General features: G+C 46.6%; 2 long non-coding RNA genes across 4 annotated transcripts; both read right to left on the bottom strand.

Annotated features, from left to right (window-relative positions):
- Positions 1-934: 934 nt before the first annotated feature.
- Positions 935-1859, bottom strand: LOC311582371. The gene is made up of 3 exons (XR_014774110.1): positions 1732-1859; positions 1422-1507; positions 935-1278 (listed from the first exon to the last, which is right to left on the bottom strand). It is a non-coding gene; the product is annotated as an uncharacterized lncRNA (long non-coding RNA).
- A 2242-nt stretch (positions 1860-4101) lies between these two features.
- Positions 4102-17199, bottom strand: LOC311582370. 3 transcript variants are annotated; one of them, XR_014774107.1, is made up of 4 exons: positions 16886-17199; positions 16317-16476; positions 7296-7420; positions 4102-4377 (listed from the first exon to the last, which is right to left on the bottom strand). It is a non-coding gene; the product is annotated as an uncharacterized lncRNA (long non-coding RNA). The 3 variants fall into 3 exon arrangements; XR_014774109.1 differs by lacking the exons at positions 16317-16476; positions 16886-17199 and adding exons at positions 12886-12962; positions 15318-15437; XR_014774108.1 differs by lacking the exon at positions 16317-16476.
- Between the last annotated feature and the right edge of the window lie 203 nt (positions 17200-17402).

The following is a 17402-nucleotide window of genomic DNA, read 5'->3' as shown; positions in this document are numbered from 1 at the left end:
GTGTGCACCACTGCACCTGGCTAGTGTGATGGAATTTGAAGTCATCAGGTCATGAGAATGGGACTGTCGTGGCTGATGGTTGAGATGCCTACTCCCTAAGAAGTGGCTCCTTTTTCTTTTGGTTGTTATTGTTATTGTTGTTTTGGGTTTTTTGAGACAGAGTTTCTTTGTGTAGCCCAGTCTGCCCTGGACTCACTTTGTAGACCAGGCTGGCCTCGAACTCACATCAATCAGCCTGCCTCTGCCTCCTGAGTGCTGGGACTAAAGGCATGCCCAGTGAACAACTTCTTTAATATTCGTTACTAAGAGGCATTGGGGCTTGAGGTCATCCTTTACACATCCTCCTGTTCTGGAAGATCTATGAGAAAAGGAGGTCACTCTATAGCTAGCCATTCCAGTCTCACATTATATCCAAAGGAGACCTTATTAATTAAAGTATGGTGTGTGTGTGTGTGTGTGTGTGTGTGTGTGTGTGTGTGTGTGTGTGTGGTGTGTACATATAGACAGAGAGGGGGAAGAGGTTTCCTTTCCAATTTCTGAGATTTTCATCTCACTCATCTATTTACATGCTATAAATGATTTCTTTTTAAGGTAACATGTATCTGCCTCTTGAATTGGTTGGTTTCAGAGCACAAGCAATACAGATGACCTTCCTCTGGGAATGCCCCTCTCCAAAGGCGCCTAGTAACTGGGCTTGTATTCCGTAATTCTCCCTTCTTTTAGTTTAGCTAACCAGAAGGCAGAAAGTGGGCCAATCAATTGTTTTGGTGGTAGAACTGAAAATTCACATATGGCCACTTCCACTGAGGTCTGGTAAATTTAGAAGCAGCAAGGTGATCATTTTCCATCTTAAATGTAAAACAGAGAAAAAAGATTAATTAGTTTGGTCCTAGATTATTATAAAAAATGTTTATTTTTATGATTGTGTGTGTATGACATGTGGGGGAGGGGCATACTCAGGTTCCTTTTCCATGGAAACAAGGCCTGAATTTGGGTCCCTGGGCTTGAGGGACAAGTGCTTTACCCACTGAGCCATCTCAGTTCTAGATCCTGTTCAAAGCCCAATGTAACAATATAACAATAGCTCAAATACGGTGGAAGTTTTCCTTTTATCGGAAGGTGTGAAGCAGTCTACAAAGGGTTCCTGAGCATCTTGGCTCTGTGAGGTCAGAGGTCAGGCTTCTCTGCCACTGCTGTCATCTTCAGCTCCTATCTCTCCAGGTCAAAGACAGTGACTTTGACCGCTGCAGCTTGCCCTTGCCAAGACCAAGGAGAAAGCTAGAGAGAAGAAAGAATTCACCTGTACCTATCGAAAAGCTGGACATGAGCAAGCTGTAATCTCAGCACTCAGGAGTCTGAGCCCAGCCTGCTTCACGTTTCTACCTTTACAACAGATAGAAAGCATCACGGGTTGTGCATACCGTGTCTGTCCACATTGCGGTGGCCAGAGCCTCGTCGGAAATATCTCCATTAGCTGTGTGGTCATCTGTCTAGCAACAGCCACCTTCTACAAGAAGAGGGAAATGATGTCACAGGCACAACAAGCAGGCTCAGCTAGCCTCAGCTGAGAGACAGTGGCTTACCAGGGAGTGACCAGCAATTAGATTCAGAAAAAGCAGCAGCAGGAGATGGGACCTTCAGAAAAGAAAGAACAGCCCTTGGCCTCCCCCTAGCACCAGGGGCTGCTACCCTTCAGCTTTCCCTCCCCAGTTTACAGTAACCCCATATAACCTGGTCCCAGTGGCCCTGAGAGCACTGATGATGGAAGGCAGGCACCCAGAGCGGGAGCACTTGTTCCTGGTGGAGGGAGACTTCCGCTCCTCTCTTTCACTCCTGACACAGGGTGTAGGCTAGGGAGCAGCACCCATGCTCAATAGGTAAACGCTGGTTTGACTTCCTGTGTCACTTCCTGTTGCCGCCGGATGCACTTATCATCTGCCTCCGTCATTTCTGCCGATTACATAAGGGAGGCTTCCAATGGCCTCAGAAAAACTGTCATGAGGACATCAGGAGCTGTCTCAGTTCAGAACTCAGAAGAGGAAAATAGTAACAGTTTTAGCCCAGCCCTTCCTTGAAACCTGTCAGCACTCAAAGAGAAGGAGCAGCCGCAGCAGTAATGCAAACCACATTGACGAGAACCAGAAGGGCTACGGAGGGCTGGAGGGCCCAGTTCCCTCCAGAGTGGACAAATGCTTGCAGACTGTGAGTGACATACCAATACGATCAGCTCACCCTCAAAAGACTATGCTCATGCCCGGATTTAAAGAGCCTTGCATGGAACTGTTTATTTTCCTTTTTCTAGTGTTTTAAATTTAACCAGCTGGAGAGAAGTACCATTTTGGGCGTGGTAGCTCCTGGCTGTAATTCCCAGGCTGGAGCAGGTCAGCCTGAGTAACATTTTATTAAGCCTTTGTAAAATAAAAGTTTGCTCTTTTGTTTTTTTTAAATGGGGAGGCTGCATTCCATCAAAGAAATAGAAAACAACACCCATAACTAGCACATCGGATGCGAAACCATGCGCGACGTCCCCCAAACACATGGTAAGTTGATTCTCTTCCACAGAGGAGAAAGAGGGACTTTCAGAGACATCTGCTAACAAGAATCTAAGCTTCAGGATTCATGTTCAACCAATGAAGTTCACAACATACAGGATTTGTGATTGAATATACAATTTCCCTTCGCCTATGTACAAAAGCACGTCAAGCCTATCAGTGGCTGAGCCTGGGGTCTAGTTCAGTTGTGTGACTTGGTTAGCATGCCTGATATCCTATGTTCAGTCCCTAGCTAGTGTAGTAAAAACCAAAGAAAAGAAAAACTCAACAGAGGCAGGCAGAGCCTGGTATACAAAGAGAGTTCCAGGACAGTCAGGGCTATTACACAGAGAAACCCTGCCTCGAAAAACAAAAAAAGAAAACAACTCCAGTCAAATCAAGCACTCGTTTGAGGCAGGTGTGATGGTGCACACCCGTAATCCCAGCATTCAGGAGATTAACTATGATTATGAAGCCACTGTGATCTACATATGAGGGCCAGCCAGGGCTACATTGTGAGACCCTGTCTTATGAAACAGTTGAGGAGAGAGAAGAGATCATACATGGGTAGGGCAGAACCAGAAAGCTTTTAGTGTACAATAACTGAAGTAATTTAAATGATAGCCTTGCTACTTTCTGTTTCAATGTGTGAGAGGCAGTTCAGTTCTAAGGTTCTGAAGGCTCTTAATGTCTTTTTGTTGGTTTGTTTGTTTTTTTTTTAGACAGGGTTTCCCTGTGTAACCTTGGCTGTTCTAGACTTGCTTTGTAGCCCAGGCTGGCCTTGAACTCACAATGATCCACCCACCTGCCTCTACCTCCCAAATGCTGGGATTAAAAGCATGCACCACCACACCCAACCAATCTTCTTTGTTTGTTTGTTTGAGACAGGGTTTCTCTGTGTAACAAGAGCCCTGGCTGTCCTAGACTCACTTCATAGACCAGGCTGGCCTCCAGCCCCCAGACATCTGCCTTCCTCTGCCTCCCAAGTGCTGGGCTTAAAGGCATATGTGCCACCACACCCATCTTTATCATTGTAGAGAAAGGTCACACTGATGACAGAGTGATGCTTGGTTGCATTTATATCCTTTATTCATTTAGGAATAGTTCTTCCAAGACTTGAGGGTGGAGTTTGGTGGTAGAATGCTTACTTAGCACGCATAAGGCCCCCGGGATTGATTCCCTGATCCCTAGCACCTACCCACACACCTAACAAACAAAACAATAAAACCAAAACGACAGACAAACCTCATTCTTTTCAGACCCTATATTTTGAGTCTTTTTATGAAAACATGTTTATTTATCTACATTAAATTAGATAATGTGATGTTTTCCCTGGAAACATTCTTTCAGAGGTAACATGGTCAGCATTGCATTGAGAGGATCCAACAGGAAACACACATCTACACACTCAGCAATAGGAAAGAGAAGAGAGAGTGAGCTACGGGCAAACCCAGGCATGGGGGAGGCGGGCTGTCCCAAGGGACCCAGACACAAATGAAACCTTAAGCAAGGACTTCTCCATGTGGGACCTGTCTGAAATGTTATCACCCAGGGAACTCACTAGAGACTCAACAGCCAAGTTTTTATTGAGGGGGTTGGTCACATGGGCAACCTTTGCTTGGCACAGGCGCCAATTTGAGCCTCCCAGGAGGAAAGCAGGTGTTCCGCATAAAACCATATTGTTTGCATAGTTTAGGCATAGTCAGCCTCTTATCACCAAGGGCGAGGAGGAACCTTAACAAAATCCAAGTTCCCAGACACCAGCAGAGAGGCAGCCTTGCAAGTCGGCTTATCATGTGGAGGAATTTGGGTTCTCTGGGCTAACGTCTTTCTGCATGCATTCCATCTGTAGAGATAACCAGGAGAATAAAGTAGTAAACTTGAAGGGGTTTTCTTTTATTTGGTTTTGTTGTTGTTATTTTTGTTTTCTGAGATAGGATCTCTCTGTGTAGCCCTGACTGTCCTGGACTCACCTTGTAAACCAGGCTGGCCTCCAACTCACAGCGATCCACCTGCCTCTGCCTCTGAGAGTGCTGGGATCAAAGGCGTGTGCCACCACGCCCAGCTTTCCTTTACTTGGTATTTGTGCACAGGAAGCAAGCATTCTAGCATTGGGATATACTTTCAGGCACTTTTTGATGTTTTTGTCCCCCCTCCCATAAAGTGAAATCTGGTCCTTTTAAACTTATATTGTAATTGACATTTATGGAGTCTTTATCATATACTAGGATCCTGTTTAAATCACTTAAATTTTACAATAAACCAAGAAATGAGTTCTCTGACCTTTCCCCCATTTTACAGATGAGACTATTTAGATCCTGCTAGAGTATTATGGAAATTTGTTCAAAATCTCACAGCTAGAAGCTAGGCATTATGGTGTACACCTTTAATCTCGTTGCTTGAGAGGCAGAGGCATCTGTGAGTTCAAGGCCAGCTTGGTCTACATAGTTCCTGGGACAGCCAGAACTACATGGGAAAACCTTGTCTCAAAACAAACAGCAAACAAAAACAAAATGAGATGAACAAAGCCCCAAATCTCACAGATAGAGCCTGCAGAGATGACTCAGTGGTTAAGACCCTCTATTACTCTTGCGTAAGGTGGGGGATCACAATTGTCTGTCACTCCAGTCCCTGAGGATCCCACACTATCTTCTGCTTGTTCCGGCACCAGGTACACACAGGGTGCACATATGTACATGAGGGCAAAGTACTCAGACGCACAACTAGTAAAATCAATATATCTAAAAAAAACAATCTGACAAATAATTGGCATGCTTGGGATACAGGAGGTGCCAAACACTGGGGCTCTGGGGCCCAGGACAACACCTTGAACAATGTGATCCCTTGCTTCTTTCTTCCTAGGGATGTCACCAGCAGCTCTTTTGGAGCTACCTGCAAACTTTTGACCACGGTACCAGCTTCGACACTGCTGCTGAAATGGGCTTTGTGGTGTCCGGACCAGGACCTGTCCTGAATGAATTGTACATGCCATCGGCACTAGCTAGAGTTCCCATATCTCAAAACAGAGCCTGTAGAATATTGGCTTTATTGGATTGGCTGACACCGTAGAAGACTGAGTAGTCCTGCAGTGGCCCCCCTGCAGGCTAGAGAGATATGCAAGCTAGTCGTTGTGCAGTCTGGGAAACTGGAAGTCTCTCGGGACAGGGGGACACAGTGATGCGGTCCCAATCTGAGGCTGAAGGCACGGAGGCTTCCTGGAGAGTTGTTGGCGTGAGTCTACGTGGAAAAGATGACGAAGCTGGAGTCTGATGCCCAGGACAACAGCAGCAACAGTGAACACACTGGCTCAGAACGGAGCTCGCGTATACTGGCTGGCTTCACCTCCTTCCACGTTTATCTCATCTGTGTCCACAGCCTGTGGGATGGTGCTACAACACTCAGGATATATCTCTACCCCTCACTTGCTCTCCTGAATGCTAATCCTCTCTGAAAATGCCCTCATAGGCACACCCAGGAGTATGCTTTGCTGGAATCCTGGGCATCTCTCTTTGCAGTCAAGGTGACAATCAAGACTAATGATGCATCTATTCAGCAGATGGAACCATGCTAGCTCTTTGTACTTAAAAACTACATTTTAGGCTGTGCGTGGTGGCACACACCTTTAATCCCAGCACTTGGGAGGCAGAGGCTGGTGGATCACTGTGAGTTCCAGGCCAGCCTGGTCTACAAAGTGAGTCCAGGACCCAAGGCTACACAGACAGACCCTGTCTCGAAAAACCAAAAAACAAACCAAAAAACTACATTTTAAAAAATCCCCCAAAACAAGTCGGGTATGCTGGTGCATGCCTTTAATCCCAGCACTTGGGAGGCAGAGGCAGGCTGATAGCTGTGAGTTCAAGACCAGCCTGGTCTACAAAGTGAGTCCAGGACAGCCAAGGCTACACAGAGAAACCCTGTCTCAAACAAACAAACAGAACAAAACAAACAAAAAGTCCCTCAAACATAAAGAAAAGGACCACAAATAATCAAAGGTGTCTGAGGCCTGCCTGCCTGGATTCCTCTCATCCTTTTGAAGCTCAGCATCTTCCTCAGTCAAGCCCAGACAGTGTTGTCATAAGGCAGGCACAGCCAAACAGATGGGTTTGATCTGCTGAAAAGTCAGGCTGGGGATTCTGGTACCATTTGAAAAACACAGTCTGCCTCAGAGTCGGGGCAGTGGGCATGGATAAGCCCACATCTAGTTGTGAAGAGAGAATAGAAAGGAGTTTTGACAGAGAAGAAGCAAGAAGCAAGATGCTGCCAGGAATTGGAGTTGAAGGTATTCCAGAAACTATGGAATTTAAAAGGATGGCGAGAACGGTTTCTGCTTTGTTTTTCTTTATTATGTACACAGTGCTCTATCTGCATGTACACTTGCAGGCCAGAAGAGGGCATCAGATCACACTATAGATGGTTGTTGAGCCACCATGTGGTTGCTGGGAATTGAACTCAGCACCTCTAGAAGAGCAGTCAGTGCTCTTAATGGCTGAGCCATCTCTCCAGCCCCTGGTTTCTGCTTTGTAACTGACTGTCTCTGTGGCCTATCCTGGGATAATGGCAGTAATTCATCTGTGTGATGTTTTCACACATAGGCATACATGGTGTGCAAATGCATGCACACACATACACACTGGCACATGCACATTTATATCAATGTATACTGTCTTCACAGATAGCCTGGATCTGTATGATTATGGCTTCTTCTGTAGATGAAACGGGGGTGGGGTGGGGGTGTGCATGCACAGGATAAGGTGACTCCTTTACCTCAGGACCAGTGGCTCATGCTCTTGGACAGTGCTTCACAGTCTTCCGTGTGACGACAAGCCACCTTTGGGACCAGCAGATGCAGTACATCTGGAATGGAGTCAGGGTTCGTTTCTAACACGCTCCTGGCAATATAATAGAAAAGCTGAGTGCAGAATGCTTTATGAACAGTTCTTGCCTTCTTGTGATTGGGCCGACTGGTTTTGGCTTTATGATAATGTGGAAATAAGCATAAGTAACTATGCTATGTATTGTTGACTTTCAGTGGAACCTGTAAGAAGTTAAGTGAAATGCTCTGTGTTGTACACTAGGTTTGTGTTGAGTTTGCCCATCCGGCTAACCTCAGTGTTTTGTCCTGACTACGTTTAAGATGTTTGGTAGGTAAACACCATTTGCAAAAAGCACGTATGGAAGAAACCATTTATTTTAGCCTATGGTTCCAGAAGGTAGAGTCCCTCGTGTCAGAGGCGCTCCGGAGGAGTGGGCGGCAAGTGGTAGGTGATGCAGATGGGAGGCGGAGGCAGCAGGAACAGGAAGCTGAGAGCTCACATTCCAAGCACAAGCAGGAAGAACACAGAGACCTGGCAGCTGTGGTGCGGCTATGGACTCTCAAAGCCCACACCCAGGCTCATGCTTCCTTCAGCATGGGGCTACATGTCCTTAAACTCCAGAAACACCACCAACGACTGGGACATTTCTTATTCAAACTAACACGGATGTATTAAATGAATTCATTTTGTAACTTATGGAGCATACATCCCCCATTGTAAACCAGAGGAGCTCTTTACATTTAAACTGACTGAGTGTTCTATCATCCCCATCATCATCGTCATCATCATCTTAGATTTATTCATGTTTTTGATTTGTGTGTGTTTTGCCTGCATGTATATCTCTGTGCCGTGGGCTTGATGGTGCCTTGGGAAGTCAGATAAAGGAATCAGATTCCCTGGATCTGGAGTTACACATGGCTGTGAGCCACCATGTGGGTGCTGAGAACCAAACCCAGATCCTTTGTAGGAGCAACCAGTGCTCTTAACCACTGAGCCACCTCTCCAGCCCTGACTGAGTGCTCTTTAAAAAAATTTATTTATTTATTTTTATTTTATGTGCATTGGTGTGCAGCCTGCATGTATGTCTGTGTGAGAGTGTCAGCCCTGGAGGAACAGACAGTTGTGAGCTGCCATGTGGGTGCTGGGAATTGAACTCAGGTCCTCTGGAAGAACAGACAGTGCTCTTAACTGCTGAGCCATCTCTCCAGCCCCAACTTTTTTTCTTTCTTTCTTTCTTTTTTTTTTTTTTTTTTTTTTTTTTTAGTATTTTGAGACAGGATTTCTCTCTGTGTGGCCCTGGCTGTCCTGGAATCACTCTGTAGACCAGACTGGCCTTGGATTCTAGAGACCCACCTGCCTCTGCCTTCTGAGTACTGGAATTAAAGGTGTGCCACCACACCTGCAGACTGAGTGTTGCTGTGAAACAAAATCTGCATCCAACCTGGAGATTCCCTCCCTCCCCCACCCCCACCAGTGCCAGCACAGCCCTTGCCTGGCATGGAAAAGAGTTCAGTGCCCAGACCACAACACTAGGCAAAACAAAGAACAAAACCCCCTTCAAACCCTACATTCACAAAGAACATTAAAAGTTTCATGGGAGTTGGGGATGGCCAGAGATGGTCAAACATGTTTTTAATCCAAGCGTGTGGCAGTCGGAGACAAGTGGATCTCTGTGAGTTTAAAGCCAGCCTGACACCAGCCAAGGACAATACAGGCGGTAAACCTTAAACCCCTACCCAGATCTAGACAATGGACAGAACACTCTCCACACTTGAGTGGAGAGTGGGATATTACTTTCTCACATACTCTGGTGCCTCACCTTTGACCATGTCCCCTGGAGGAGGAGACCTGGTGGCACTCAGAGGAAGGACAGCAGGTTACCAAGAAGAGACTTGATACCCTATGAGCATATACAGGGGGAGGTAATCCCCCTCAGGAACAGTCATAGGGGAGGGGAATAAGGGGAAAATGGGAGGGAGGGAAGAATGGGAGGATACAAGGGATGGAATAACCATTGAGATGTAACAAGAATAAATTAATAAAGGAGAAAAAAAATGAAAAAAAAATAAAGCCAGCCTGAGCTACACAGTGAGACTCCGTCTCAATCAAACAACTAGGGAGATGGCTCTGTGGAAAAAGTGTTTGGCACAAAGGTATGGAGACCTGAGTTCAGTTCAACCTGAGCTCAGTTCCCCAGCACCCATGTAAAGCCATACACAAAGGTACCTCTGCATCTGTAACTACAGTGCTCCTATACTGAGGTGAGCGATGAGGCTGGGAGAGTCCTCAGGTGTTTATGAGCCAGCTAGCCTGACATTTGCAGTGGCAGACAAGAGACCCAGTCTCAGATCAAGGTAGAAGGAGAGGACCAACACTCAAGGATGTTCTCTGACCTTTGTGCATGTGCCTTGACGTGCTCCTACCCATATGCAAACACAAGTACAGTCACACACACAGAGACAGACAGACAGACAGACAGACAGACAGACAGACACACACACACACACACACACACACACACGTACAATCTCATGCCTGCACAGTGGTCAGAGGAAGAAATTGGGTGTCTTGCTGTATCACTCTCCAACAGGTCTGGCATGCATCTCTGAGCTAAGGGAGCTTTAGCACTCTCCCTGTCTCCCTCTCCACCAGCTCTGGGTTACACATGCAGCCACAATCAGCTTGTTATGTGGGTGCTGGGGATTTGAACTCCGGGCCTCATGATTGGCCAGCAAGTGTTCGTAACCACAGAGCCATTTCCATAGCCTCTGTCTCAAAGATGTTTATAGCCTAGTTGTTAAACCACCAGCAGCTTAGAATGAGCAATCGAGGGAAGCATGTGTACCTCAGAAACCGGTAAATGCTATAAATCAGGCCTTATCTCTTACCGGAGTGTCATTTGCCAGCATAGCGCTGTTTGTCATCTGTGTGTGCTCTGCAGAGCTTTGCCTGGTGTGTGTCTATAAAACCAGGTCTTCAGTTAGGCAGGGTTTAAACAGTACAGCAGGCTTATTGTCAGAAACAGCCAAAAAAATAGTGTAAAACAAGGAGACTGTAGATCCAAGATAGCTAAGCTTCGATGTGGGATACAATAAGATGAACACACACGTGCGTGCAGATACACACACACACACACACACACACACACACACACACACACACACATCTTATACTGTAAACAGCACCAGAAGGTCTGTTAATTTAAGCTGGCATGGCGTCTGGATGCAGGGTGTCAGACTGGCTTAAATATGTGATTACACACTTCAATCAAGTTCTCTCCCCACAGGAATAGTCTAGAAAGTCACAGTGTTGGAACCAAGAGACATGAGTCTGGATCGTGGTAGCACAGCCGCACACATGCTTCCTCATGCTTTTTGTAGTCTTCCTCACCAATCACCGATGTCTGGGCTCGTTGTGTTTTGCGTCATGGCTTCCTGTAACTGAATTTATTGCTGTGCCTTCTGGCATTGATTAGAGCAGCTATTTTGTTCTTTTGCTCTGGATTTGTTTGGGTTTTCCCCCAGATTGCCATCTTGGGAACAGAGCGTTGTGGGAGCAGTGTGGGGTGGTGGCTTGCCCCACACAGTTTGCAATGCTCCTTAGCGGAGCTTGCCTAGGGCCCACCTCACTGTGTTTCCAGGGTGCTCTTGCACGGTAAGGGTGGATAACGCCATCCTTTCATATTACTTACCAGCCCAGGTTATCTTCTTGGCTTCTTTTGATATTTTCTCCCTCTTTTTCCTGGCTGGCAATAAGTCATATCCCTTTTTATGTGTGTTGCGAAATGTGGTCCCTTTTGCTAGCTTTCCTTCCTTTGACCATCCTTAAACTAGGGCCTTGTCCTCTAGCCTTTGGCTTTTACCTTCACTTACTCCCTAGGTGGTCCTTGTCAAATTTTACCCCATCCATACAGGCGCGAATGCATGTATTTTCCTACCCGATGGGCACTTCTACAGAAATGTCCCTAACGGCTCCAGATGAAACTCATTATCAATTCCCATCAACCTCAATGGATGGGAGTCATTTTACATATCTCCTTCACTCTCCCCATGGCCCTACTCTTGTTGTTGAGACAGTTCTCCTAGATAGCCCAGGCTGGCTAGGAAGCCACTATTTAGAGCAGGCTAGCTGGGACTCAACAGTCCTCCTGGGATCCCATGCTTGCAGCACTGTGCCTAGTTTCTCTCTCACTTTCCAACAGATCCCATTGATCTATGCGTTGCCGTTACCTGTTAGCGTACAACGAAGCACCCTCAACAACTCATTTCTTAGGATTCTATGGTTTGGATGAGCCCTGGTTTATTGGTTTCTCCTGGGCTCATTTGTATTCAAACAAATATTAAGTGGGGCTAGGATGCCCAGATGGCTTCGCTCGTACGCCTGGTCCCTGGCACAGGGTCAGCAAAGAGATCCTCAGTTTCCCCATGCGGTGGCTCACCCTTCAGTAGGTTGGACTGCACTGAACTCCAAATCATCAAAGGTAGAAGTCGCCAGGCTTTACTTATCCTCAGCGTCAGAACTCATAGGTGATGCCCGCTGCAGTTTGTTTTTTATTTAATTAATTTATTCACTTTATTTGTCCCAGGTTAGCCTCAAATTTGCTATGTAGCTGAGGATGACCCTGAGCTTCATACGTACAAACAAATAGGGATGGGAGGAATTTATTGGTACTAAGCAAACTGCCACATCGCTGTATCAGGGCCTGTGGAATTTGTTCTCTGTCAAGGCCTGTCACAATCTGGGAACTCTGGTAGTGTGCCACTCATGGCTGGCCAGTTTAGAAGTAGACAGCCCAGTGAGGCATTTGCTTGAGAAGGCCTGGCAAGAAGGCAGAGGGCTTGGAGCAGGCAAGGGGTATGGGATTCTCATGGAAGGATGAACACATGATCTTTAAGGAGAGTTCAACCAGGTGTGGTGGCGCACGCCTTTAATCCCAGCATTTGGGAGGCAGAGGCAGGCAGATCGCTGTGAGTTCGAGGCAAGCCTGGTCTACAAAGTGAGTCCAGGACAGTCAAGGCTACACAGAGAGACCCTGTCTCAAAGAAAGAAAGAAAGAAAGAAAGAAAGAAAGAAAGAAAGAAAGAAAAAGAAGAAGAAGGAGAAAGAGAAAGAGAAAGAGAAGGAGAGTTCAAAACTGGCAGCGACGACACATGCCTATAATCCCAGCACTCAGGAGGCAGAGGCAGGAGGATCGCTGTGAGTTCAAAGCCAGCCTGGTCTATAAAGCAAGTCCAGGACAACCAAGGCTGCAACACAGAAACCCTGTCTCCAAAAAACAAAAGAGAAGAAGGAGAGTTCAGAGTCATGTGTTCACTACAAGCCTCGTACCAGGATAGGCAGCAAAGCGAGATATGCTTGGTTAACTGGAAAATACCATTTAGCAACAAAGAGCAACCCAGATTTGTCCCACAAAGAATTTCTTTCTTTCTTTCCCTATTCTTTCTTGTTTGTTTTGATACAGAAGCCTCCCCCCTCCCCTTTGTAACCCTGAATGTCCTAGAACTAACTCACTATCTAGCCAAGACTGGCTTGGTACTCACAGCAATCCTCCTGGCTCAGCCTCCTAAATGCTGGGATCAAAGGTGTGTGCTACCATCCCCTGCAAGGCATTTCAAATCTTTTAAGAAAAACAAAGTTGGAAAAAAAATAAGTTTAGCGGAGCCCTTTCCTTGACCCAATACCAGGGTTTCTCATAGTGGTCCTGTTCTAGCATGGCAGATGCCTTTTCCCATCCTACCTCCTCCACCCATAGTGTTGATGCAAGGCACACACACACACAACACACACACACACACACACACACACACACACACACACACACACACACACCCCTGCCCATGAGCATCTGCCCTAGAACTTCCTTTTAGGCACTGTCTAGGAAGTCTGTCTTTTCCTGTTGGCCTTAAAAGCTGTGAGGTTGGAGGTGCCTGTGTGTCCCTGTCACACTGCCCAACATTTTTTTTTTCCCTTATAGAGTCTCTCGGTGTTCGCCTTGGCTGTCCTGGACTCGCTTTGTACACCAGGCTGGCCTTGAACTCACAGCGATCTGCCTGCCTCTGCCTCCCAAGTGCTGGGATTAAAGGCGTGTGTAACTTTAAAAGTTTTAAATGGTCAAAATCAACCACGAAGCCAGGCAGAGGTGGTGGCACATACCATTAATCCCAGTACTCAGGAGGCAGAGGCAGGAAGATCTCTGAGTTCAAGGCCAGACTAGTCTACACAGTGAGTTCCCAGGCAGCCAAGGGCTACACAGAGAAACTCTGTCTCGGAAAAACAACATCAACAAAACAGAAAACCAACCAACCAACCAACCAAATCAACCAGGAGGCTGAATGACATGTCCCGAAGAGCCCACCTCTTGCTTTCAGTCCCTTGAAACCGGTCCCCAACACTACTATGAATTCTTCCAAATATTACTGTTGTCATACAAAAGGCTTTCTCGGGGACTTTTGTTGTTTACACAGTATTTTAATCCGATTAGAATGGAATCCCTTTATTATGACTTAGAAAACAAAACAAAGCAGTGATTTTCTAGTGTCCCCCACTGGTTCTGCTGGTTTGCCAGCTGAGCCGTGAATGTTCCTCTCTGCTTCCCCTCTCCCCCTTTCTTCTTGTTTGCCCACCTGGAAGTGGCCTCCTGCCCTCCTCTGCCCGCTGAAACCCCACTCAGATGTACAGTCCCGAGTCCCACACACTGCCATAAATGTTCTCCAAACACCTAGCTACTAGACCGTGCAGCCTGCTCTTTTTTTCATGCATTAAGAACATGTCTTCTGTAATTCCTTAACTTTTTGTGTTCACATTGTTTTCCTTGCCACAACTTAAGCCTATGAAAGATTTAGTGATGTGAAGCCAGCCACTCTAGGTCTTAGTCTGTATTGCGCATCGCTATAACGCACGTGTTACTCTAGCAACATCCCAGGCTAGGTAGTTTACAGAGACATTTAGTAGGGTGTGGTGGTGCGTGCCTATTATCTGGGCTAATCAGGAGGCTGAGGCAGGTAGATCACAAGCCCAAGGGCTAGCCTTGGAAGCTTAGTGAGACTGCTAAAATAATAAAAGAAAACAAAATAATAAAATAAATAAGGTTAAGTGGTAGAATACTTGACTAACATGCACAAGGCGCTAGGCCCAAGCCTGGGTATCTAGAAAGGAGTAGAAAAGGAATTTATTGAAAAACAGAAACAAAAACAAAAACAGCCAGATGTTTGGTGGCACACATCCCAGCACTTGGGAGGCAGAGGCAGGCGAATCTCTGTGAGTTCAAGGCCAGCCTGGACTACAGAGTGAGTTCTGGGACAGCCAGAGCTGTTACACAGAGAAACCCTGTCTCGAAAAACAGAAACAAAAACAGAAAAGGAATTTATTTACTCAAAGTCCCAGAGACTCGGTGATCAAGGTTGTGGCCCTGACATTTGGGGAAGGTCTTCCTGCATAGTGTTGACACTTGAGAATGGGATTAGTAAGGTCACCCTGCTCTGCACAGTAACAACTGAAAGACAACAGAAGGGAAGAGGGGCCTGAAGTGGTCACAAACCTACACTGCAATGATGACAGTAAAAGCCCACCTATGGGGGCAGACCCCCACATAACCGAATATTTCATAACACAAGCCCCAAGCCCCAGGGCTGGAGAGATGGCTCAGTTGTTAGCTCTTCTTGGCGGAGGGGGTCCCAGGATTCCTAGCACCCACAAAGAAGGAACTAGAGGCGAAAATGGAATAAGGTTTCTGAAAAACTAACACAAGAAAGTGAGCGTTTAAGAAGACTGTGCGGGCTAGCAAAGCCTTGCTCTTTGCTGCAACAAAAAGCTGCTTCAGGGACCTGCGCTCAAATCAAAAGGCTCCCGCTGGTGCAATTCCCGTGGCCCGGGGTTTGGGAAGACTTCTGTTCTTTTCACATATTCAACTGACTAGGTGAAGCCAACCCATTTGGTGGTCTTGTTATATATCCCTGACTGTCCAGGTACTCACTGCAGAGCTCAGATAGGCCTGAACTTGTAGCAATCCCTCTGCCTCTTCATCCAAAGTGCTGAGATTACAAGCATGTGACACCCTGCCAGGCAGGCTCTTCAGCCTTGAAGGCTACCTGGCCTCTGATTCTTAAAAAAGAAAGAAAGAAAGAAAGAAAGAAAGAAAGAAAGAAAGAAAGAAAGAAAGAAAGAGCCGGGCGTGGTGGCGCACGCCTTTAATCCCAGCACTCGGGAGGCAGAGGCAGGCGGATCGCTGTGAGTTCGAGGCCAGCCTGGTCTACAAAGTGAGTCCAGGCCAGCCAAGGCTACACAGAGAAACCCTGTCTCGAAAAACCAAAAAAAAAAAAAAAAAAGAAAGAAAGAAAGAAAGAAAGAAAGGAGAAAAAGCACAATCTACCTTTCCTTTAAATTGTAATATGATTACATAATTACTCAGGAGGGGACCTGTGACAGAGACACGCAAGGATAAGTAAGCACTCATTTGTGTTGTTGGGATGGGAATGCCCAGCGGCCCAGGGGTCAGTGTCTCCTTTTCAGTTCCCAAGTATCTCTCCCTACTCCAGGAGGAGGGCCGAGCAGGCAGCAGACCTATTGCCTGGCTGCTGACTCGCCAAGAATCTCAGCCAAGCCAAGGCCAGAGCTCCTGCACCCCCTGACTAGCCCCAGCCCTCCCCAGCCTCCCCTCCCCCTCCCCACCCCTCCTCTCACTTAGCTGGTGTGCTGTAGCTAGAGCGAAAAACAGCTGTTTGCTGTGCTCTTGAGCACCAAGGTTCCTGAAGCCAACTGGCTTACTCCACGTCCAGGCATGTTGAGCCTCTAGCCCATCCGCTCCTCAACAGATCTGTCCCACCTCAAAGAAGTCCTGAAGGAGACTTTTTTTTGTTCGTTTGTTTTTCCGAGGATGACCTCGAACTCACATTTATCACTCTGCCTCTGCGCCGCCCCCCTCTTCCCTCCGTCCCCCCTCCCCCCAGTGCCTGGGATTAAAGACTTGTGTCACCTGGCCCGGTCAGAAGGAGCCTTCTTGCCTTCACTATCTGATGTAGCTCTCTTGGTCTATTTTTCACACTGGCAAGTTTGTGTTGAAGTCTGAAGTCTTTTTTGTTGTTGTTGCGCTGAAAGACACGCCTCAAACGGGACAAACGCGGATGGCCAATTCACTATGAATGTAACATGTATAGAACTCATTATTCTCATGATTGTCACATGGTTCTCCCTGCTGTATGTAGTTTGTTTTATACATGTGTAATAAAAATAAAAGTTTAAAAAAAAGAAAGAAAAGAAAAAGAAAAAAAAAAAAGAGAGAGAGAGAGAGAGACGTCTCCGTCTAAGCTGCAACCCAACATCCAAGCTTAGCAGTCCTAGCTCCCAAATTTGACTTTTCCCCTGTCCCTGGCGGAGCCTCAAAGGCTAGGCTGGGGGAGGGCGGGATCTCCACCCGTGTTACATAAACAAGGAGGTGAAGTAGGCCTCTGTGCTCGCCGGCCTCTGAGCATGAAATGAGGTGAGTCTAAGCGTTTAAATCGCTTGGCTGGGACGAAGCGTGAAAAAAAGCTTGCTTTTTCTTACCCACTGGGTCTGAGCTGCGCGGTGCATTTCGGGACTTGGGATTATCGCTGTGACTATACCAATTCACGCACGATGTTTCCCAAAGGCGCTGGCTAGTGAACAACGGTAAGAGCAGCTCACGGTCCTATCTGTGCTTCCGGCGCCGTGTCAGGCGCTTCAGGGAGTGTCTAAATAAGATGGATTGCTGTAGTTTTAAGGCAGAGAGCACTGAGACACAGCTTTAAAAAAAAAAAAAAGAAAAAAGCAAGGATTCAACAGGAAGCAGAAAGCCGAGGAGGCAGGAGTCGCATCCTGGGCTCTCAATTTAACAGCACTTCACCTCATCACGTCATAAGCAAAGTGAAGAAAAACAAAACTACTTCAAACCTCTAGAGACGTAGTGTGCAAGGGAATCTGCCAAATCCTCCATCAAGTGAATCATAATTTGTATATAAATTCAGGTTTTACACACACACACACACCTACCTTTCAGCATGCTTAGCTTGAGTTACAATATTTAGACTTGTGAAAGTGAAAG

The sequence above is a fragment of the Acomys minous genome (assembly GCF_964271855.1).
Source record: "Acomys minous genome assembly, chromosome: 14".
In the NCBI taxonomy this organism is placed as follows: domain Eukaryota; kingdom Metazoa; phylum Chordata; class Mammalia; order Rodentia; family Muridae; genus Acomys; species Acomys minous.
Note: the sequence above shows the minus strand (reverse complement) of the source record. Positions and strands in the feature narration are given on the sequence as shown.